Source organism: Budorcas taxicolor, chromosome 25 (assembly GCF_023091745.1).
Source record: "Budorcas taxicolor isolate Tak-1 chromosome 25, Takin1.1, whole genome shotgun sequence".
NCBI lineage: Eukaryota > Metazoa > Chordata > Mammalia > Artiodactyla > Bovidae > Budorcas > Budorcas taxicolor.
Window position 1 is genome coordinate 598,062 of NC_068934.1, and position 24,269 is coordinate 622,330.

A 24,269-nucleotide genomic window follows, 5' to 3' on the forward strand; every position below is an offset into this window, starting at 1 on the left:
CTCGTGTGGGGGCATTCACGTGCGCTTTGCTCCCGAGCTGCAGCAGTAGTGTAACGCTTCCTGTCACGTGGATCAAGGGATCTATGGCTTTCCCTCGAGGCTGTCCCTCGAGGCTTTCCCACGAGACTTTCCCACAGGTCTGTGCCACGTGCCACCTTGGTGTGAGTCGATCCTCGGCGTGAAAGACGAGCTGGTGAAGGGACAAGAGGTTCCTCTGGAATGGACTGAGACATCTGGGGGACTGTTGGAATGGTGGCACGACCCTGGAGTTCCTATCGCCGTTCCTGTTGAGAGGGCCTCCTCTTGAGATGCGACGGGAACGCTGGGAACTCTTTCCCGACGAAGCACGGAAAGGATCCCTCATCTCGAACTACGAGGCGGAAACGGCCCTCCTCTGGATGTGGGCGCGACCCTCTGGTTTCCTCTCGAGTGGAGACGAGTATGTCGGGGAACTTCTTGATTTGCACCAAGGGTGTGAAGGAACCTTTCGAAGATCCAGAGGTGAGGTGTGATCAGCCTCGAGATGCCTGAGCGGAAATGGGCCTCAACTCGCCTGGAGGGGAGAACCTCCTGGATTTCCCGAGGTGCGGCAGGACTTCTCGAGTTACGACGGGGACCTCAGGGACCCGCTCTGGTGGCCTCAGGAAAGGCCAGTCCCCATGCGAGTTGCTAGGGGACCTCTCGGGACTCCTCTCCCGTCCATGCCGCGGCCTCAGTCCTTGTGTGGAGTCGGGGCCAGAACCTGAGGATTCCTCTCCAGTGTTGCCATGGATCTTGGGGTGCTTCTGAGTCTCCCCAGCAGAGTCAGGCCTCGTCTCGAGTGGGGGCATGCACGTGCACTTTCCTCCCGAGCTGCAGCAGTAGTGTCACGCTTCCTGTCACGTGGATCAAGGGATCTGTGGCTTTCCCTCGAGGCTTTCCCATGGGGCTGTGCCACGTGCCACCTTGGTGTGAGTCGATCCTCGGCGTGAAAGACGAGCCGGTGAAGGGAAAAGTGGTTCCTCTGGAATGGACTGAGACATCTGGGGGACTCTTGGAATGGTGACACGACCCTGGAGTTCCTCTCGCCGTTCCTGTTGAGACGGCCTCCTCTTGAGATGCGACGGGAACGCCGGGAACTCTTTCCCGACGAAGCAGGGAAAGGATCCCTCATCTCGAGCTACGAGGCGGAAACGGGGCTCCTCTGGATGTGGGCGGGACCCTCGTGATTCCTCTCGAGTGGAGACGGTTATGTCGGGGAACTTCTTGATTTGCACCAAGGGTGTGAAGGACCCTTTCAAAGTTCCCGAGTGGAGGTGTGATCAGCCTCGAGACGCCTCAGCGGAAATGGGCCTCATCTCGCCTGGAGGGGAGAACCTCCTGGATTTTCTAGAGTTGCGGCAGGTCTTCTCGAGTTACGACAGGGACCTCAGGGACCCGCTCTGGTGGCCTCAGGAAAGGCCAGTCCCCGTGCGAGTTTCTAGGGGCCATCTCGGGATTCCTCTCCCGTCCAAGCCGGGGCCTCAGTCCTTGTGTGGAGTCGGGGCCGGAACCTGACGATTCCTCTCCAGTGTTGCCATGGATCTTGGGGTGCTTCTGAGACTCCCCAGGGGAGTCAGGCCTCGTCTCGAGTGGGGGCATGCACGTGCGATTTCCTCCCGAGCTGCAGCAGTAGTGTCACGCTTCCTGTCACGTGGATCAAGGGATCTGTGGCTTTCCGTCGAGGCTGTCCCTCGAGGCTTTCCCACGAGGCTTTCCCACAGGGCTGTGCCACGTGCCACCTTGGTGTGAGTCGATCCTCGGCGTGAAAGACGAGCCGGTGAAGGGAAAAGAGGTTCCTCTGAAATGGACTGAGACATCTGGGGGACTCTTGGAATGGTGGCACGACCCTGGAGTTCCTCTCGCCGTTCCTGTTGAGAGAGCCTCCTCTTGAGATGCGACGGGAACGCCGGGAACTCTTTCCCGACGAAGCAGGGAAAGGATCCCTCATCTCGAGCTACGAGGCGGAAACGGGGCTCCTCTGGATGTGGGCGGGACCCTCGTGTTTCCTCTCGAGTGGAGACGGGTATGTCGGGGAACTTCTTGATTTGCGCCAAGGGTGTGAAGGACCCTTTCGAAGTTCCAGAGGTGAGGTGTGATCAGCCTCGAGACGCCTCAGCGGAAATGGGCCTCATCTCGCCTGGAGGGGAGAACCTCCTGGATTTTCTCGAGTTGCGGCAGGTCTTCTCCAGTTACGACGGGGACCTCAGGGACCCGCTTTGGTGGCCTCAGGAAATGTCAGTACCCATGCGAGTTGCTAGGGGTCATCTCGGGATTCATGTCCCGTCCATGCTGGGGCCTAAGACCTTATGTGGATTCGGGGCCGGAACCTGAGGATTCCTCTCCATGTTGCCATGGATCTTGGGGTGCTTCTGAGTCTCCCCAGGGGAGTCAGGCCTCGTCTCGAGTGGGGGCATGCACGTGCGCTTTCCTCCTGTGCTGCAGCAGTAGTGTCACGCTTCCTGTCACGTGGATCAAGGGATCTGTGGCTTTCCCTCGAGGCTGTCCCTCGAGGCTATCCCACGAGGCTTTCCCACAGGGCTGTGCCACGTGCCACCTTGGTGTGAGTCGATCCTCGGCGTGAAAGACGAGCCGGTGAAGGGAAAACAGTTTCCTCTTGAATGGACTGAGACATCAGGGGGACTCTTGGAATGGTGGCTCGACCCTGGAGTTCCTCTCGCCGTTCCTGTTGATACGGACTCCTCTTGAGATGCGACGGGAACGCCAGGAATTCTTTCCCGAAGAAGCAGGGAAAGGATCCCTCACCTCGAGCTCTGAGGCGGAAATGGGGCTCCTCTGGATGTGGGCGGGACCCTCGTGTTTCATCTCGAGTGGACACGGGCATGTCGGGGAACTTCTTGAGTTGCACCAAGGCTGTGAAGGACCCTTTCGAAGTTCCAGAGGTGAGGTGCGATTAGCCTTGAGACGCCTCAGCGGAAATGGGCCTCATCTCGCCTGGAGGGGAGAACCTCCTGGATTTTCTCGACTTGCGGCAGGTCTTCTCGAGTTACGACGGGGACCTCAGGGACCCGCTCTGGTGGCCTCGGGAAAGGCCAGTTCCCATGCGAGTTGCTAGGGGCCATCTCGGGATTCCTCTCCCGTCGATGCCGGGGCCTAAGACCTTGTGAGGAGTCGGGGCCGGAACCTGAGGAATCCTCTGCAGTGTTGACATGGATCTTGGGGTGCCTCTGAGTCTCCCCAGGGGAGTGACGACTCGTCTCGATTGGGGGCATGCACGTGCGCTTTGCTCCCGAGCTACAGAAGTAGTGTCACGCTTCCTGGCACGTGGATCAAGGGATCTGTCGCTTTCCCTCGAGGCTTTCCCTCGAGACTTTCCCACGAGGCTTTCCCACAGGGCTGTGCCACGTGCCACCTTGGTGTGAGTCGATCCTCGGCGTGAAAGATGAGCTGGTGAAGGGAAAACAGTTTCCCCTTGAATGGACTGAGACATCTGGGGGACTCTTGGAATGGTGGCACGACGCTGGAGTTCCTCTCGCCGTTCCTGTTGAGACGGGCTCCTCTTGAGATGCGACAGGAACGCCAGGAATTCTTTCCCGACGAAGCAGGGAAAGGATCCCTCATCTCGAGCTCTGAGGCGGAAATGGGGCTCCTCTGGATGTGGGCGGGACCCTCGTGTTTCCTCTCGAGTGGACACGGGCATGTCGGGGAACTTCTTGAGTTGCACCAAGGCTGTGAAGGACCCTTTCGAAGTTCCAGAGGTGAGGTGCGATTAGCCTTGAGACGCCTCAGTGGAAATGGGCCTCATCTCGCCTGGAGGGGAGAACCTCCTGGATTTTCTCGAGTTGCGGCAGGTCTTCTCGAGTTACGACGGGGACCTCAGGGACCCGCTCCGGTGGCCTCGGGAAAGGCCAATCCCCATGTGAGTTGCTAGGGGCCATCTCGGGATTCCTCTCCCGTCGATGCCGGGCCCTAAGACCTTGTGAGGAGTCGGGGCCGGAACCTGAGGATTCCTCTCCAATGTTGACATGGATCTTGGGGTGCCTCTGAGTCTCCCCAGGGGAGTCACGCCTCGTCTCGATTGTGGGCATGCACGTGCGCTTTGCTCCCGTGCTGCAGAAGTAGTGTCACGCTTCCTGGAACGTGGATCAAGGGATCTGTGGCTTTCCCTCGAGGCTTTCCCTCGAGGCTTTCCCACGAGACTTTCCCACAGGGCTGTGCCACGTGCCACCTTGGTGTGAGTCGATCCTCGGCGTGAAAGATGAGCCGGTGAAGGGAAAACAGTTTCCTCTTGAATGGACTGAGACATCTGGGGGACTCTTGGAATGGTGGCACGACCCTGGAGTTCCTCTCGCCGTTCCTGTTGAGAGGGCCTCCACTTGAGATGCGACGGGAACGCCGGGAATTCTTTCCCGACGAAGCAGGGAAAGGATCCCTCATCTCGAGCTACGAGGCGGAAACGGGGCTCCTCTGGATGTGGGCGGGACCCTCGTGTTTCATCTCGAGTGGAGACGGGTATGTCGGGGAACTTCTTGAGTTGCACCAAGGCTGTGAAGGAAACTTTCGAAGTTCCAGAGGTGAGGTGCGATTAGCCTCGAGACGCCTCAGCGGAAATAGGCCTCATCTCGCCTGGAGGGGAGAACCTCCTGGATTTTCTCGAGTTGCGGCAGGGCTTCCCGAGTTACGACGGGGACCTCAGGGACCCGCTCTGCTGGCCTCGGGAAAGGCCAGTCCCCATGCGAGTTGCTAGGGGCCATTTCGGTGTTCCTCTCCCGTCGATGCCGGGGCCTAAGGCCTTGTGTAGAGTCGGGGCCGCAACCTGAGGATTCCTCTCCAGTGTTGACATGGATCTTGGGGTGCTTCTGAGTCTCCCCAGGGGAGTCAGGCCTCGTCTCGAGTGGGGGCATGCACGTGCGCTTTCCTCCTGAGCTGCAGCAGTAGTGTCACGCTTCCTGTCACGTGGATCAAGGGATCTGTGGCTTTCCCTCGAGGCTGTCCCTCGAGGCTATCCCACGAGGCTTTCCCACAGGGCTGTGCCACGTGCCACCTTGGTGTGAGTCGATCCTCGGCGTGAAAGACGAGCCTGTGAAGGGAAAAGAGGTTCCTCTGGAATGGACTGAGACATCTGGGGGACTCTTGGAATGGTGGCACGACCCTGGAGTTCCTCTCGTCGATCCTCTTGAGAGGGCCTCCACTTGAGATGCGACGGGGACGCCGGGAACTCTATACCGACGAAGAAGGGAAAGGATCCCTCATCTCCAGCTACGAGGTGGAAACGGGGCTCCTCTGGATGTGGGCGGGACCCTCGTGTTTCCTCTCGAGTGGAGACGGGTATGTCGGGCAACTTCTTGATTTGCACCAAGGGTGTGAAGGACCTTTCGAAGTTCCAGAGGTGAGGTTTGATCAGCCTCGAGACGCTTCAGCGGTTATGGGCGTCATCTCGCCTGGAGGGGAGAACCTCCTGGATTTTCTCGAGTTGTGGCAGGTCTTCTAGAGTTACGACTTGGACCTCAGGGACCCGCTCTGGTGGCCTCAGGAAAGGCCAATACCCATGCGAGTTGCTAGGGGCCATCTCGGGATTCATCTCCCGTCCATGCCGGTGCCTAAGACTGCATGTGGAGTCGGGCCCGGAACCTGAAATTCCTCTCCATGTTGCCATGGACCTTGGGGTGCTTCTGAGTCTCACCAAGGGAGTCAGGCTTCGTCTCGAGTGGGGTCATGCACGTGCGCTTTCCTCCCGAGCTGCAGCTGTAGAGTCACGCTTCCCGTCACGTGGATCAAGGGATCTGTGGCTTTCCCTCGAGGCGTTCGATCGAGGCTTTCCCACGATGCTTTCCCACAGGGCTGTGCCACGTGCCACCTTGGTGTGAGTCGATCCTCGGAGTGAAAGACGAGCCGGTGAAGGGAATAGAGGTTCCTCTGGAATGGACTGAGACATCTGGGGGACTCTTGGAATGGTGACACGACCCTGGATTTCCTCTCACCGTTCCTGTTGAGACGGCCTCCTCTTGAGATGCGACGGGAACACCGGGAACTCTTTCCCAACGAAGCAGGGAAAGGATCCCTCATCTCGAGCTACGAGGCGGAAACGGGGCTCCTCTGGATGTGGGCGGGACCCTCGTGTTTCCTCTCGAGTGGAGACGGGTATGTCGGGGAACTTCTTGATTTGCACCAAGGGTGTGAAGGACCCTTACGAAGTTCCAGAGGTGAGGTGTGATCAGCCTCGAGACGCCTCAGCGAAAATGGGCCTCATCTCGCCTGGAGGGGAGAACCTCCTGGATTTTCTCGAGTTGCGGCAGGTCTTCTCGAGTTACGACGGGGACCTCAGGGACCCGCTCTGGTGGCCTCAGGAAAGGCCAGTCAGCATGCGAGTTGCTAGGGGACCTCTCGGGATTCCTCTCCCGTCCATGCCGGGGCCTCAGTACTTGTGTGGAGTCGGGGCCGGAACCTGAGGATTCCTCTCCAGTGTTGCCATGGATCTTGGGGTGCTTCTGAGTCTCCCCAGGGGAGTCAGGCCTCGTCTCGAGTGGGGACATGCACGTGCGCTTTCCTCCCGAGCTGCAGCAGTAGTGTCACGCTTCCTGTCACGTGGATCAAGGGATCTGTGGCTTTCCCTCGAGGCTGTCCCTCGAGGCTTTCCCACGAGGCTTTCCCACAGGGCTGTGCCACGTGCCACCTTGGTGTGAGTCGATCCTCGGCGTGAAAGACTAGCCGGTGAAGGGAAAAGAGGTTCCTCTGGAATGGACTGAGACATCTGGGGGACTCTTGGAATGGTGGCACGACCCTGGAGTTCCTCTCGCCGTTCCTGTTGAGAGGGCCTCCTCTTGAGATGCGACGGGAACGCCGGGAACTCTTTCCCGACGAAGCAGGGAAAGGATCCCTCATCTCGAGCTACGAGGCGGAAACGGGGCTCCTCTGGATGTGGGCGGGACCCTCGTGATTCCTCTCGAGTGGAGACGGGTATGTCGGGGAACTTCTTGATTTGCACCAAGGGTGTGAAGGACCCTTTCGAAGTTCCAGAGGTGAGGTGTGATCAGCCTCGAGACGCCTCAGCGGAAATGGGCCTCATCTCGTCTGGAGGGGAGAACCTCCTGGATTTTCTCGAGTTGCGGCAGGTCTTCTCGAGTTACGACGGGGACCTCAGGGACCCGCTCTGGTGGCCTCAGGAAAGGCCAGTCCCCATGCGAGTTGCTAGGGGACCTCTCGGGATTCCTCTCCCGTCCATGCCGGGGCCTCAGTCCTTGTGTGGAGTCGGGGCCGGAACCTGAGGATTCCTCTCCAGTGTTGCCATGGATCTTGGGGTGCTTCTGAGTCTCCCCAGGGGAGTCAGGCCTCGTCTCGAGTGGGGGCATGCACGTGCGCTTTCCTCCCGAGCTGCAGCAGTAGTGTCACTCTTCCTGTCACGTGGATCAAGGGATCTGTGGCTTTCCCTCGAGGCTGTCCCTCGAGGCTTTCCCACGAGGCTTTCCCACAGGGCTGTGCCACGTGCCACCTTGGTGTGAGTCGATCCTCGGCGTGAAAGACGAGCCGGTGAAGGGAAAAGAGGTTCCTCTGGAATGGACTGAGACATCTGGGGGAATCTTGGAATGGTGGCACGACCCTGGAGTTCCTCTCGCCGTTCCTGTTGAGAGGGCCTCCTCTTGAGATGCGACGGGAACGCCGGGAACTCTTTCCCGACGAAGCAGGGAAAGGATCCCTCATCTCGAGCTACGAGGCCGAAACGGGGCTCCTCTGGATGTGGGCGGGACCCTCGTGATTCCTCTCGAGTGGAGACGGCTAGGTCGGGGAACTTCTTGATTTGCACCAAGGGTGTGAAGGACCCTTTCGAAGTTCCAGAGGTGAGGTGTGATCAGCCTCGAGACGCCTCAGCGGAAATGGGCCTCATCTCGTCTGGAGGGGAGAACCTCCTGGATTTTCTCGAGTTGCGGCAGGTCTTCTCGAGTTACGACGGGGACCTCAGGGACCCGCTCTGGTGGCCTCAGGAAAGGCCAGTCCCCATGCGAGTTGCTAGGGGACCTCTCGGGATTCCTCTCCCGTCCATGCCGGGGCCTCAGTCCTTGTGTGGAGTCGGGGCCGGAACCTGAGGATTCCTCTCCAGTGTTGCCATGGATCTTGGGGTGCTTCTGAGTCTCCCCAGGGGAGTCAGGCCTCGTCTCGAGTGGGGGCATGCACGTGCGCTTTCCTCCCGAGCTGCAGCAGTAGTGTCACGCTTCCTGTCACGTGGATCAAGGGATCTGTGGCTTTCCCTCGAGGCTGTCCCTCGAGGCTTTCCCACGAGGCTTTCCCACAGGGCTGTGCCACGTGCCACCTTGGTGTGAGTCGATCCTCGGCGTGAAAGACGAGCCGGTGAAGGGAAAAGAGGTTCCTCTGGAATGGACTGAGACATCTGGGGGACTCTTGGAATGGTGGCACGACCCTGGAGTTCCTCTCGCCGTTCCTGTTGAGAGGGCCTCCTCTTGAGATGCGACGGGAATGCCGGGAACTCTTTCCCGACGAAGCAGGGAAAGGATCCCTCATCTCGAGCTACGAGGCCGAAACGGGGCTCCTCTGGATGTGGGCGGGACCCTCGTGATTCCTCTCGAGTGGAGACGGCTAGGTCGGGGAACTTCTTGATTTGCACCAAGGGTGTGAAGGACCCTTTCGAAGTTCCAGAGGTGAGGTGTGATCAGCCTCGAGACGCCTCAGCGGAAATGGGCCTCATCTCGCCTGGAGTGGAGATCCTCCTGGATTTTCTCGAGTTGCGGCAGGTCTTCTCGAGTTACGACGGGGACCTCAGGGACCCGCTCTGGTGGCCTCAGGAAAGGCCAGTCAGCATGCGAGTTGCTAGGGGACCTCTCAGGATTCCTCTCCCGTCCATGCCGGGGCCTCAGTACTTGTGTGGAGTCGGGGCCGGAACCTGAGGATTCCTCTCCAGTGTTGCCATGGATCTTGGGGTGCTTCTGAGTCTCCCCAGGGGAGTCAGGCCTCGTCTCGAGTGGGGGCATGCACGTGCGCTTTCCTCCCGAGCTGCAGCAGTAGTGTCACGCTTCCTGTCACGTGGATCAAGGGATCTGTGGCTTTCCCTCGAGGCTGTCCCTCGAGGCTTTCCCACGAGGCTTTCCCACAGGGCTGTGCCACGTGCCACCTTGGTGTGAGTCGATCCTCGGCGTGAAAGACGAGCCGGTGAAGGGAAAAGAGGTTCCTCTGGAATGGACTGAGACATCTGGGGGACTCTTGGAATGGTGGCACGACCCTGGAGTTCCTCTCGCCGTTCCTGTTGAGAGGGCCTCCTCTTGAGATGCGACGGGAACGCCGGGAACTCTTTCCCGACGAAGCAGGGAAAGGATCCCTCATCTCGAGCTACGAGGCGGAAACGGGGCTCCTCTGGATGTGGGCGGGACCCTCGTGATTCCTCTCGAGTGGAGACGGGTATGTCGGGGAACTTCTTGATTTGCACCAAGGGTGTGAAGGACCCTTTCGAAGTTCCAGAGGGGAGGTGTGATCAGCCTCGAGACGCCTCAGCGGAAATGGGCCTCATCTCGTCTGGAGGGGAGAACCTCCTGGATTTTCTCGAGTTGCGGCAGGTCTTCTCGAGTTACGACGGGGACCTCAGGGACCCGCTCTGGTGGCCTCAGGAAAGGCCAGTCCCCATGCGAGTTGCTAGGGGACCTCTCGGGATTCCTCTCCCGTCCATGCCGGGGCCTCAGTCCTTGTGTGGAGTCGGGGCCGGAACCTGAGGATTCCTCTCCAGTGTTGCCATGGATCTTGGGGTGCTTCTGAGTCTCCCCAGGGGAGTCAGGCCTCGTCTCGAGTGGGGGCATGCACGTGCGCTTTCCTCCTGAGCTGCAGCAGTAGTGTCACTCTTCCTGTCACGTGGATCAAGGGATCTGTGGCTTTCCCTCGAGGCTGTCCCTCGAGGCTTTCCCACGAGGCTTTCCCACAGGGCTGTGCCACGTGCCACCTTGGTGTGAGTCGATCCTCGGCGTGAAAGACGAGCCGGTGAAGGGAAAAGAGGTTCCTCTGGAATGGACTGAGACATCTGGGGGACTCTTGGAATGGTGGCACGACCCTGGAGTTCCTCTCGCCGTTCCTGTTGAGAGGGCCTCCTCTTGAGATGCGACGGGAACGCCGGGAACTCTTTCCCGACGAAGCAGGGAAAGGATCCCTCATCTCGAGCTACGAGGCCGAAACGGGGCTCCTCTGGATGTGGGCGGGACCCTCGTGATTCCTCTCGAGTGGAGACGGCTAGGTCGGGGAACTTCTTGATTTGCACCAAGGGTGTGAAGGACCCTTTCGAAGTTCCAGAGGTGAGGTGTGATCAGCCTCGAGACGCCTCAGCGGAAATGGGCCTCATCTCGTCTGGAGGGGAGAACCTCCTGGATTTTCTCGAGTTGCGGCAGGTCTTCTCGAGTTACGACGGGGACCTCAGGGACCCGCTCTGGTGGCCTCAGGAAAGGCCAGTCCCCATGCGAGTTGCTAGGGGACCTCTCGGGATTCCTCTCCCGTCCATGCCGGGGCCTCAGTCCTTGTGTGGAGTCGGGGCCGGAACCTGAGGATTCCTCTCCAGTGTTGCCATGGATCTTGGGGTGCTTCTGAGTCTCCCCAGGGGAGTCAGGCCTCGTCTCGAGTGGGGGCATGCACGTGCGCTTTCCTCCCGAGCTGCAGCAGTAGTGTCACGCTTCCTGTCACGTGGATCAAGGGATCTGTGGCTTTCCCTCGAGGCTGTCCCTCGAGGCTTTCCCACGAGGCTTTCCCACAGGGCTGTGCCACGTGCCACCTTGGTGTGAGTCGATCCTCGGCGTGAAAGACGAGCCGGTGAAGGGAAAAGAGGTTCCTCTGGAATGGACTGAGACATCTGGGGGACTCTTGGAATGGTGGCACGACCCTGGAGTTCCTCTCGCCGTTCCTGTTGAGAGGGCCTCCTCTTGAGATGCGACGGGAATGCCGGGAACTCTTTCCCGACGAAGCAGGGAAAGGATCCCTCATCTCGAGCTACGAGGCCGAAACGGGGCTCCTCTGGATGTGGGCGGGACCCTCGTGATTCCTCTCGAGTGGAGACGGCTAGGTCGGGGAACTTCTTGATTTGCACCAAGGGTGTGAAGGACCCTTTCGAAGTTCCAGAGGTGAGGTGTGATCAGCCTCGAGACGCCTCAGCGGAAATGGGCCTCATCTCGCCTGGAGTGGAGATCCTCCTGGATTTTCTCGAGTTGCGGCAGGTCTTCTCGAGTTACGACGGGGACCTCAGGGACCCGCTCTGGTGGCCTCAGGAAAGGCCAGTCAGCATGCGAGTTGCTAGGGGACCTCTCGGGATTCCTCTCCCGTCCATGCCGGGGCCTCAGTACTTGTGTGGAGTCGGGGCCGGAACCTGAGGATTCCTCTCCAGTGTTGCCATGGATCTTGGGGTGCTTCTGAGTCTCCCCAGGGGAGTCAGGCCTCGTCTCGAGTGGGGGCATGCACGTGCGCTTTCCTCCCGAGCTGCAGCAGTAGTGTCACGCTTCCTGTCACGTGGATCAAGGGATCTGTGGCTTTCCCTCGAGGCTGTCCCTCGAGGCTTTCCCACGAGGCTTTCCCACAGGGCTGTGCCACGTGCCACCTTGGTGTGAGTCGATCCTCGGCGTGAAAGACGAGCCGGTGAAGGGAAAAGAGGTTCCTCTGGAATGGAGTGAGACATCTGGGGGACTCTTGGAATGGTGGCACGACCCTCGAGTTCCTCTCGCCGTTCCTGTTGACAGGGCCTCCTCTTGAGATGCGACGGGAACGCCGGGAACTCTATCCCGACGAAGCAGGGAAAGGATCCCTCATCTCGAGCTACGAGGCGGAAACGGGGCTTCTTTGGATGTGGGCGGGACGTTCGGGTTTCCTCTCGAGTGGAGACGTGTATGTCGGGGAACTTCTTGATTTGCACCAAGGGTGTGAAGGACCCTTTCGAAGTTCCAGAGGTGAGGTGTGATCAGCCTCGAGACGCCTCAGCGGAAATGGGCCTCATCTCCCCTGGAGGGGAGAACCTCCTGGATTTTCTCGAGTTGCGGCAGGTCTTCTCGAGTTACGACGGGGACCTCAGGGACCCGCTCTGGTGGCCTCAGGAAAGGCCAGTCCCCATGCGAGTTGCTAGGGGACCTCTCGGGATTCCTCTCCCGTCCATGCCGGGGCCTCAGTCCTTGTGTGGAGTCGGGGCCGGAACCTGAGGATTCCTCTCCAGTGTTGCCATGGATCTTGGGGTGCTTCTGAGTCTCCCCAGGGGAGTCAGGCCTCGTCTCGAGTGGGGGCATGCACGTGCGCTTTCCTCCCGAGCTGCAGTAGCAGTGTCACGCTTCCTGTGACGTGGATCAAGGGAGATGCGGCTTTCCCTCGAGGATGTCCCTCGAGGCTTGCCCACGAGGCTTTCCCACAGGGCTGTGCCACGTGCCACCTTGGTGGGGGTCGATCCTCGGCGTGAAAGACGTGCCGGTGAAGGGAAAAGAGGTTCCTCTGGAATGGACTGAGACATCTGGGGGACTCTTGGAATGGTGGCACGACCCTGGAGTTCCTCTCGCCGTGCCTGTTGAGAGGGCCTCCTCTTGAGATGCGACGGGAACGCCGGGAACTCTTTCCCGACGAAGAAGGGAAAGGATCCCTCATCTCGAGCTACGAGGCGGAAACGGGGCTCCTCTGGATGTGGGCGGGACCCTCGTGATTCCTCTCGAGTGGAGACGGGTATGTCGGGGAACTTCTTGATTTGCACCAAGGGTGGGAAGGACCCTTTCGAAGTTCCAGAGGGGAGGTGTGATCATCCTCAAGACGCCTCAGCGGAAATGGGCCTCATCTCGCCTGGAGGGGAGAACCTCCTGGATTTTCTCGAGTTGCGACAGGTCTTCTCGAGTTACGACGGGGACCTCAGGGACCCGCTCTGGTGGCCTCAGGAAAGGCCAGTCCCCATGAGAGTTGCTAGGGGACCTCTCGGGATTCCTCTCCCGTCCATGCCGGGGCCTCAGTCCTTGTGTGGAGTCGGGGCCGGAACCTGAGGATTCCTCTCCAGTGTTGCCATGGATCTTGCGGTGCTTCTGAGTCTCCCCAGGGGAGTCAGGCCTCGTCTCGAGTGGGGGCATGCACGTGCGCTTTCCTCCCGAGCTGCAGCAGTAGTGTCACGCTTCCTGTCACGAGGATCAAGGGATCTGTGGCTTTACCTCGAGGCTGTCCCTCGAGGCTTTCCCACGAGGCTTTCCCACAGGGCTGTGCCACGTGCCACCTTGGTGTGAGTCGATCCTCGGCGTGAAAGACGAGCCGGTGAAGGGAAAAGAGGTTCCTCTGGAATGGATTGAGACATCTGGGGGACTCTTGGAATGGTGGCACGACCCTGGAGTTCCTCTCGCCGTTCCTGTTGAGAGGGCCTCCTCTTAAGGTGCGACGGGAACGCCGGGAACTCTTTCCCGATGATGCAGGGAAAGGATCCCTCATCTCGAGCTACGAGGCGGAAACGGGGCTCCTCTGGATGTGGGCGGGACCCTCGTGATTCCTCTCGAGTGGAGACGGGTATGTCGGGGAACTTCTTGATTTGCACCAAGGGTGTGAAGGACCCTTTCGAAGTTCCAGAGGGGAGGTGTATTCATCCTCAAGACGCCTCAGCGGAAATGGGCCTCATCTCGCCTGGAGGGGAGAACATCCTGGATTTTCTCGAGTTGCGGCAGGTCTTCTCGAGTTACGACGGGGACCTCAGGGACCCGCTCTGGTGGCCTCAGAAAAGGCCAGTCCCCATGCGAGTTGCTACGGGACCTCTCGGAATTCCTCTCCCGTCCATGCCGGGGCCTCAGTCCTTGTGTGGAGTCGGGGCCGGAACCTGAGGATTCCTCTCCAGTGTTGCCATGGATCTTGGGGTGTTTCTGAGTCTCCCCAGGGGAGTCAGGCCTCGTCTCGAGTGGCGGCATGCACGTGCGCTTTCCTCCCGAGCTGCAGCAGTAGTGTCACGCTTCCTGTCACGTGGATCAAGGGATCTGTGGCTTTCCCTCGAGCCTGTCCCTCGAGGCTTTCCCACGAGGCTTTCCCACAGGGCTGTGCCACGTGCCACCTTGGTGTGAGTCGATCCTCGGCGTGAAGGACGAGAAGGTGAAGGGAAAAGAGGTTCCTCTGGAATGGACTGAGACATCTGGGGGACTCTTGGAAAGGTGGCACAACCCTGAAGTTCCTCTCGCCGTTCCTGTTGAGAGGGCCTCCTCTTGAGATGCGACGGGAACGCCGGGAACTCTTTCCCGACGAAGCAGGGAAAGGATCCCTCATCTCGAGCTACGAGGCGGAAACGGGGCTCCTCTGGATGTGGGCGGGACCTTCGTGATTCCTCTCGAGTGGAGACGGGTATGTCGGGGAACTTCTTGATTTGCACCAAGGGTGTGAAGGAGCCTTTCGAAGTTCCAGAGGGGAGGTGTGATCAGCCTCGAGACGCCTCAGCGGAAGTGGGCCTCATATCGCCTGGAGGGGAGAACCTCCTGGATTTTCTCGAGTTGCGGCAGGTCTTCTTGAGTTACGACGGGGACCTCAGGGACCCGCTCTGGTGGCCTCAGGAAAGGCCAGTCCCCATGCGAGTTGCTAGGGGACCTCTCGGGATTCCTCTCCCGTCCATGCCGGGGCCTCAGTCCTTGTGTGGAGTCGGGGCCGGAACCTGAGGATTCCTCTCCAGTGTTGCCATGGATCTTGGGGTGCTTCTGAGTCTCCCCAGGGGAGTCAGGCCTCGTCTCGAGTGGGGGCATGCACGTGCGCTTTCCTCCCGAGCTGCAGCAGTAGTGTCACCCTTCCTGTCACGTGGATCAAGGGATCTGTGGCTTTCCCTCGAGGCTGTCCCTCGAGGCTTTCCCACAGGGCTGTGCCACGTGCCACCTTGGTGTGAGTCGATCCTCGGCGTGAAAGACGAGCCGGTGAAGGGAAAAGAGGTTCCTCTGGAATGGACTGAGACATCTGGGGGACTCTTGGAATGGTGACACGACCCTGATGTTCTTCTCGCCGATCTTGTTGAGAGGGCCTCCTCTTGAGGTGCGACGGGAACGCCGGGAATTCTTTCCCGACGAAGCAGGGAAAGGATCCCACATCTCGAGCTACGAGGCGGAAACGGGGCTCCTCTGGATGTGGGCGGGACCCTCGTGTTTCCTCTCGAGTGGAGACGGGTATGTCGGGGAACTTCTTGAGTTGCACCAAGGCTGTGAAGGACCCTTTCGAAGTTCCAGAGGTGAGGTGTGATTAGCCTCGAGACGCCTCAGCGGAAATGGGCCTCATCTCGCCTGGAGGGGAGAACCTCCTGGATTTTCTCGATTTGCGGCAGGTCTTCTCGAGTTACGACGGGGACCTCAGGGACCCGCTCTGGTGGCATCAGGAAAGGCCAGTCCCCATGCGAGTTGCTAGGGGCCATCTCGGGATTCCTCTCCCGTCGATGCCAGGGCCTAAGACCTTGTGAGGAGTCGGGGCCGGAACCTGAGGATTCCTCTCCAATGTTGACATGGATCTTGCGGTGCCTCTGAGTCTCTCCAGGGGAGTCAGGCATCGTCTCGAGTGGGGGCATGCACGTGCGCTTTCCTCCCGAGCTGCAGCTGTAGTGTCACGCTTCCTGTCACGTGGATCAAGGGATCTGTGTCTTTCCTTCGAGGCTTTCCCTCGAGGCTTTCCCACGAGGCTTTCACACAGGGCTGTGCCACGTGCCACCTTGGTGTGATTCGATCCTCGGCGTGAAAGACGAGCCGGTGAAGGGGAAAGAGGTTCCTCTGGCATGGACTGAGATATCTGGGGGACTCTTGGAATGGTGGTAAGACCCTGGAGTTCCTCTCGCCGTTCCTGTTGAGAGGGCCTCCTCTTGAGATGCGAGGGGAAAGCCGGGAATTCTTTCCCGACGAAGCAGGGATAGGATCCCTCATCTCGAGCTACGAGGAGTAAACGGGTCTGCTCTGGATGTGGGCGGGACCCTCGTGTTTCCTATCGAGTGGAGACGGGTATGTCGGGGAACTTCTTGAGTTGCACCAAGGCTGTGAAGGACCCTTTCAAAGTTCCAGAGGTGAGTTGCGATTAGCCTCGAGACGCCTCAGCGGAAATGGACCTCATCTCGCCTGGATGGGAGAACCTCCTGGATTTCCTCGAGTTGCTGCAGGTCTTCTCGAGTTACGACGGGGACCTCAGGGACCCGCTCTGGTGGCCTCAGGAAAGGCCAGTCCCCATGCGAGTTGCTAGGGGCCATCTCAGTATTCCTCTCCCGTCAATGCCGGGGCCTAAGCCCTTGTGTGGAGTCGGGGCCGGAACCTGAGGATTCCTCTCCAGTGTTGCCATGGATCTTGGGGTGCCTCTGAGTCTCCCCAGGGGAGTAAGGCCTCGTCTCGAGTTGGGGCATGCACATTCGCTTTCCTCCCGAGCTGCAGCAGAAATGTCACGCTTCCTGTCATGTGGATCAAGGGATCTGTGGTTTTCCCTCGAGGCTTTCCCACAGGGCTGTGCCACGTGCCACCTTGGTGTGAGTCGATCCTCGGCGTGAAACACGAGCCGGTGAAGGGAAAAGAGGTTCCTCTGGAATGGACTGAGACATCTGGGGGACTCTTGGAATGGTGGCACGACCCTGGAGTTCCTCTCGCCGTTCCTGTTGAGAGGGCCTCCTCTTGAGATGCGACGGAAACGCCCGGAATTCTTTCCCGACGAAGCAGGGAAAGGATCCCTCATCTCGAGCTACGAGGCGGAAATGGGGCTCCTCTGGATGCGGGCGGGACCCTCGTGTTTCCTCTCGAGTGGAGACGGGGATGTCGGGGAACTTCTTGAGTTGCACCAAGACTGTGAAGGACCCTTTCGAAGTTCCAGAGGTGAGGGGTGATTAGCCTCGAGACGCCTCAGCGGAAATGGGCCTCATCTCGCCAGGAGGGGAGAACCTCCTGGATTTTCTAGAGTTGCGGCAGGCCTTCTCGAGTTACGACGGGGACCTCAGGGACCCGCTCTGGTGGCGTCAGGATAGGCCAGTCCCCATGCGAGTTGCTAGGGGCCTTCTCCGGATTCCTCTCCCGTCGATGCCGGGGACTAAGCCCTTGTGAGGGGTCGGGGCCGGAACCTGAGGATTCCTCTCCAGTGTTGCCATGGATCTTGGGGTGCCTCTGAGTCTACCCAGGGGAGTCAGGCCTCGTCTCGAGTGGGGGCATGCAGGTTCGCTTTCCTCCCGAGCTGCGGCAGTAATGTCACGCTTCCTGTCACGTGGATCAAGAGATCTGTGGCTTTCCCTCGAGGTTTTCCCACGAGGCTTTCCCACAGGGCTGTGCCACCTGTCACCTTGGTGTGAGTCGATCCTCTGCGTGAAAGACGAGCCGGTGATGGGAAAAGAGGTTCCTCTGGAATGGACTGAGACATCTGGGGGACTCTTGGAATGGTGACATGACCCTGATGTTCTTCTCGCCGATCCTGTTGAGAGGGCCTCCTCTTGAGGTGCGACGGGAAAGCCGGGAATTCTTTCCCGACGAAGCAGGGAAAGGATCCCACATCTCGAGCTACGAGGCGGAAACGGGGCTCCTCTGGATGTGGGCGGGACCCCCGTGTTTCCTCTCGAGTGGAGACGGGTATGTCGGGGAACTTCTTGAGTTGCACCAAGGCTGTGAAGGACCCTTTCGAAGTTCCAGAGGTGAGGTGTGATTAGCCTCGAGACGCCTCAGCGGAAATGGGCCTCATCTCGCCTGGAGGGGAGAACCTCCTGGATTTTCTCGAGTTGCGGCAGGTCTTCTCGAGTTACGACGGGGACCTCAGGGACCCGCTCTGGTGGCATCAGGAAAGGCCAGTCCCCATGCGAGTTGCTAGGGGCCATCTCGGGATTCCTCTCCCGTCGATGCCAGGGCCTAAGACCTTGTGAGGAGTCGGGGCCGGAACCTGAGGATTCCTCTCCAATGTTGACATGGATCTTGGGGTGCCTCTGAGTCTCTCCAGGGGAGTCAGGCATCGTCTCGTGTGGGGGCATGCACGTGCGCTTTCCTCCCGAGCTGCAGCTGTAGTGTCACGCTTCCTGTCACGTGGATCAAGGGATCTGTGTCTTTCCTTCGAGGCTTTCCCTCGAGGCTTTCCCACGAGGCTTTCGCACAGGGCTGTGCCACGTGCCACCTTGGTGTGAGTCGATAGTCGGCGTGAAAGACGAGCTGGTGAAGGGGAAAGAGGTTCCTCTGGCATGGACTGAGATATATGGGGGACTCTTGGAATGGTGGTAAGACCCTGGAGTTCCTCTCGCCGTTCCTGTTGAGAGGGCCTCCTCTTGAGATGCGAGGGGAAAGCCGGGAATTCTTTCCCGACGAAGCAGGGATAGGATCCCTCATCTCGAGCTACGAGGAGGAAACGGGTCTGCTCTGGATGTGGGCGGGACCCTCGTGTTTCCTATCGAGTGGAGACGGGTATGTCGGGGAACTTCTTGAGTTGCACCAAGGCTGTGAAGGACCCTTTCGAAGTTCCAGAGGTGAGTTGCGATTAGCCTCGAGACGCCACAGCGGAAATGGACCTCATCTCGCCTGGATGGGAGAACCTCCTGGATTTCCTCGAGTTGCTGCAGGTCTTCTCGAGTTACGACGGGGACCTCAGGGACCCGCTCTGGGGGCCTCAGGAAAGGCCAGTCCCCATGCGAGTTGCTAGGGGCCATCTCAGTATTCCTCTCCCGTCGATGCCGGGGCCTAAGCCCTTGTGTGGAGTCGGGGCCGGAACCTGAGGATTCCTCTCCAGTGTTGCCATGGATCTTGGGGTGCCTCTGAGTCTCCCCAGGGGAGTAAGGCCTCGTCTCGAGTTGGGGCATGCACATTCGCTTTCCTCCCGAGCTGCAGCAGAAATGTCACGCTTCCTGTCACGTGGATCAAGGGATCTGTGGTTTTCCCTCGAGGCTTTCCCACAGGGCTGTGCCACGTGCCACCTTGGTGTGAGTCGATCCTCGGCGTGAAAGACGAGCCGCTGAAGGGAAAAGAGGTTCCTCTGGAATGGACTGAGACATCTGGGGGACTCTTGGAATGGTGGCACGACCCTGGAGATCCTCTCGCCGTTCCTGTTGAGAGGGCCTCCTCTTGAGATGCGACGGGAACGCCGGGAATTCTTTCCCGACGAAGCAGGGAAAGGATCCCTCATCTCGAGCTACGAGGCGGAAACGGGGCTCCTCTGGATGTGGGCGGGACCCTCGTGTTTCCTCTCGAGTGGAGACGGGTATGTCGGGGAACTTCTTGAGTTGCAACAAGGCTGTGAAGGACCCTTTCGAAGTTCCAGACGTGAGGTGTGATTAGCCTCGAGACGCGTCAGCGGAAATGGGCCTCATCTCGCCTGGAGGGGAGAACCTCCTGGATTTTCTCGAGTTGCGGCAGGTCTTCTCGAGTTACGACGGGGACCTCAGGGACCCGCTCTGGTAGCCTCAGGAAAGGCCAGTCCCCATGCGAGTTGCTTGGCGCCATCTCGGGATTCCTCTCCCGTCGATGCCGGGGCCTAAAACCTCGTGTGGAGTCGGGGCCGGAACCTGAGGATTCCTCTCCAGTGTTGACATGGATCCTGGGGTGCCTCTGAGTCTCCCCAGGTGAGTCAGGCCTCGTCTCGAGTGGCGGCATGCACGTGCGCTCTCTTCCCCAGCTGCAGCAGTGGTGTCACGCTTCCTGTCACGTGGATCAAGGGATCTGTGGTTTCCCTCGAGGCTTTACCTCGAGGCTTTCCCTCGAGGCTTTCCCACGAGGCTTTCGCACAGGGCTGTGCCACGTGCCACCTTGGTGTGAGTCGATCCTCGGCGTGAAAGACGAAACGGTGAAGGGGAAAGAGGTTCCCCTGGAATGGACTGAGACATCTGGGGGACTCTTGGAATGGTGGCACGACCCTGGAGTTCCTCTCGCCGTTCCTGTTGAGAGGGCCTCCCCTTGAGATGCGACAGGAGCGCCGGGAATTCTTTCCCGACGAAGCAGGGAAAGGATCCCTCACCTCGAGCTACGAGGCGGAAACGGGGCTCCTCTGGATGTGGGCGGGACCCTCGTGTTTCCTCTCGAGTGGAGACGGGTATGTCGGGGAACTTCTTGAGTTGCAACAAGGCTGTGAAGGAAACTTTCAAAGTTCCAGAGGTGAGGTGCGATTAGCCTCGAGACGCCTCAGCGGAAATAGGCCTCATCTCGCCTGGAGGGGAGAACCTCCTGGATTTTCTCGAGTTGCGGCAGGTCTTCTCGAGTTACGACGGGGACCTCAGGGACCCGCTCTGGTGGCCTCAGGAAAGGCCAGTCCCCATGCGAGTTGATTGGCGCCATCTCAGGATTCCTCTCCCGTCGATGCCGGGGCCTAAAACCTCGTGTGGAGTCGGGGCCGGAACCTGAGGATTCCTCTCCAGTGTTGACATGGATCCTGGGGTGCCTCTGAGTCTCCCCAGGGGAGTCAGGCCTCGTCTCGAGTGGGGGCATGCAAGTGCGCTTTCTTCCCAAGCTCCAGATGTAGTGTCACGCTTCCTGTCACGTGGATGAAGGGATCTGTGGCTTTCCCTCGAGGCTTTCCCACGAGGCTTTCCCTTGAGGCTTTCGCACAGGGCTGTACCACGTGCCACCTTGGTGTGAGTCGATCCTCGGCGTGAACGACGAGCTGGTGAAGGGGAAAGAGGTTCCTCTGCAATGGACTGAGACATCTGGGGGACTCTTGGAATGGTGGCACGACCCTGGAGTTCCTCTCGCCGTTCCTGTTGAGAAGGCCTCCTCTTGAGATGCGACGGGAACGCCGGGAATTCTTTCCCGACGAAGCAGGGAAAGGATCCCTCATCTCGAGCTACGAGGCGGAAACGGGGCTCTTCTGGATGTGGGCGGGACCCTCGTGTTTCCTCTCGAGTGGAGACGGGTATGTCGGGGAACTTCTTGAGTTGCACCAAGGTTGTGAAGGATCCTTTCGAAGTTCCAGAGGTGAGGTGTGATTAGCCTCGAGACGCCTCAGCGGAAATGGGCCTCATCTCGCCTGGAGGGGAGAACCTCCTGGATTTTCTCGAGTTGCGGCAGGTCTTCTCGAGTTACGACGGGGACCTCAGGGACCCGCTCTGGTGGCCTCAGGAAAGGCCAGTCCCCATGCGAGTTGATTGGCGCCATCTCGGGATTCCTCTCCCGTCGATGCCGGGGCCTAAAACCTCGTGTGGAGTCGGGGCCGGAACCTGAGGATTCCTCTCCAGTGTTGACATGGATCTTGGGGTGCCTCTGGGTCTCCCCAGGGGAGTCAGGCCTCGTCTCGAGTGGGGGCATGCAAGTGCGCTTTCTTCCCGAGCTCCAGATGTAGTGTCACGCTTCCTGTCACGTGGATCAAGGGATCTGTGGCTTTCCCTCGAGGCTTTCCCACGAGGCTTTCCCTCGAGGCTTTCGCACAGGGCTGTGCCACGTGCCACCTTGGTGTGAGTCGATCCTCGGCGTGAACGACGAGCCGGTGAAGGGGAAAGAGGTTCCTCCGGAATGGACTGAGACATCTGGGGGACTCTTGGAATGGTGGCACGACCCTGGAGTTCCTCTCGCCGTTCCTGTTGAGAGGGCCTCCTCTTGAGATGCGACGGGAACGCCGGGAATTCTTTCCCGACGAAGCAGGGAAAGGATCCCTCATCTCCAGCTACGAGGCGGAAACGGGGCTCCTCTGGATGTGGGCGGGACCCTTGTGTTTCATCTCGAGTGGACACGGGCATGTCAGTGAACTTCTTGAGATGCACCAAGGCTGTGAAGGACCCTTTCGAAGTTCCAGAGGTGAGGTGCGATTAGCCTTGAGACGCCTCAGCGGAAATGGGCCTCATCTCGCCTGGAGGGGAGAACCTCCTGGATTTTCTCGACTTGCGGCAGGTCTTCTCGAGTTACGACGGGGACCTCAGGGACCCGCTCTGGTGGCTTCTGGAAAGGCCAGTCCCCATGCGAGTTGCTAGGGACCATCTCGGGATTCCTCTCCCGTCGATGCCGGGGCCTAAGACCTTGTGAGGAGTCGGGGCCGGAACCTGAGGATTCCTCTCCAATGTTGACATGGATCTTGGGGTGCCTCTGAGTCTCCCCAGGGGAGTCAAGCCTCGTCTCGAGTGGGGGCATGCACGTGCGCTTTGCTCCCGAGCTGCAGAAGTAGTGTCACGCTTCCTGGCACGTGGATCAAGGGATCTGTGGCTTTCCCTCGAGGCTTTCCCTGGAGGCTTTCCCACGAGGCTTTCCCACAAGGATGTACCACGTGCCACCTTGGTGTGAGTCGATCCTCGGCGTGAAAGACGAGCCGGTGAAGGGAAAACAGTTTCCTCTTGAATGGACTGAGACATCAGGGGGACTCTTGGAATGGTGGCTCGACCCTGGAGTTCCTCTCGCCGTTCCTGTTGATACGGACTCCTCTTGAGATGCGACGGGAACGCCAGGAATTCTTTCCCGACGAAGCAGGGAAAGGATCCCTCATCTCGAGCTACGAGGCGGAAATGGGGCTCCTCTGGATGTGGGCGGGACCCTCGTGTTTCCTCTCGAGTGGACACGGGCATGTCGGGGAACTTCTTGAGTTGCACCAAGGCTGTGAAGGACCCTTTCGAAGTTCCAGAGGTGAGGTGCGATTAGCCTTGAGACGCCTCAGTGGAAATGGGCCTCATCTCGCCTGGAGGGGAGAACCTCCTGGATTTTCTCGAGTTGCGGCAGGTCTTCTAGAGTTACGACGGGGACCTCAGGGACCCGCTCTGTTGGCCTCGGGAAAGGCCAATCCCCATGTGAGTTGCTAGGGGCCATCTCGGGATTCCTCTCCCGTCGATGCCGGGCCCTAAGCCCTTGTGTGGAGTCGGGGCCGGAACCTGAGGATTCCTCTCCAGTGTTGCCATGGATCTTGGGGTGCCTCTGAGTCTCCCCAGCGGAGTAAGGCCTCGTCTCGAGTTGGGGCATGCACATTCGCTTTCCTCCCGAGCTGCAGCAGAAATGTCACGCTTCCTGTCACGTGGATCAAGGGATCTGTGGCTTTCCCTCGAGCCTTTCCCACAGGGCTGTCCCACGTTCCACCTTGGTGTGAGTCGATCCTCGGCGTGAAAGACGAGACGGTGAAGGGAAAAGAGGTTCCTCTGGAATGGACTGAGACATCTGGGGGACTCTTGGAATGGTGGCACGACCCTGGAGATCCTCTCGCCGTTCCTGTTGAGAGGGCCTCCACTTGAGATGCGACGGGAACGCCGGGAATTCTTTCCCGACGAAGCAGGGAAAGGATCCCTCATCTCGAGCTACGAGGCGGAAACGGGGCTCCTCTGGATGTGGGCGGGACCCTCGTGTTTCCTCTCGAGTGGAGACGGGTATGTCGGGGAACTTCTTGATTTGCACCAATGGTGTGAAGGACCCTTTCGAAGTTCCAGAGGTGAGGTGTGATCAGCCTCGAGACGCCTCAGCGGAAATGGGCCTCATCTCGCCTGGAGGGGAGAACCTCCTGGATTTTCTCGAGTTGCGGTAGGTTTTCTCGAGTTACGACGGGGACCTCAGGGACCCGCTCTGGAGGCCTCAGGAAAGGCCAATCCCCGTGCGAGTTGCTAGGGGCCATCTCGGGATTCCTCTCCCGTCCATGCCGGGGCCTAAGACCTTGTGTGGAGTCGGGGCCGGAACCTGAGGATTCCTCTCCAGTGTTGCCATGGATCTTGGGGTGCTTCTGAGTCTCCCCAGGGGAGTCAGGCCTCGTCTCGAGTGGGGGCATTCACGTGCGCTTTGCTCCCGAGCTGCAGCAGTAGTGTCACGCTTCCTGTCACGTGGATCAAGGGATCTATGGCTTTCCCTCGAGGCTGTCCCTCGAGGCTTTCCCACGAGACTTTCCCACAGGTCTGTGCCACGTGCCACCTTGGTGTGAGTCGATCCTCGGCGTGAAAGACGAGCTGGTGAAGGGACAAGAGGTTCCTCTGGAATGGACTGAGACATCTGGGGGACTGTTGGAATGGTGGCACGACCCTGGAGTCCCTATCGCCGTTCCTGTTGAGAGGGCCTCCTCTTGAGATGCGACGGGAACGCCGGGAACTCTTTCCCGACGAAGCACGGAAAGGATCCCTCATCTCGAACTACGAGGCGGAAACGGCCCTCCTCTGGATGTGGGCGCGACCCTCTGGTTTCCTCTCGAGTGGAGACGAGTATGTCGGGGAACTTCTTGATTTGCACCAAGGGTGTGAAGGAACCTTTCGAAGATCCAGAGGTGAGGTGTGATCAGCCTCGAGATGCCTGAGCGGAAATGGGCCTCAACTCGCCTGGAGGGGAGAACCTCCTGGATTTCCCGAGGTGCGGCAGGTCTTCTCGAGTTACGACGGGGACCTCAGGGACCCGCTCTGGTGGCCTCAGGAAAGGCCAGTCCCCATGCGAGTTGCTAGGGGACCTCTCGGGATTCCTCTCCCGTCCATGCCGCGGCCTCAGTCCTTGTGTGGA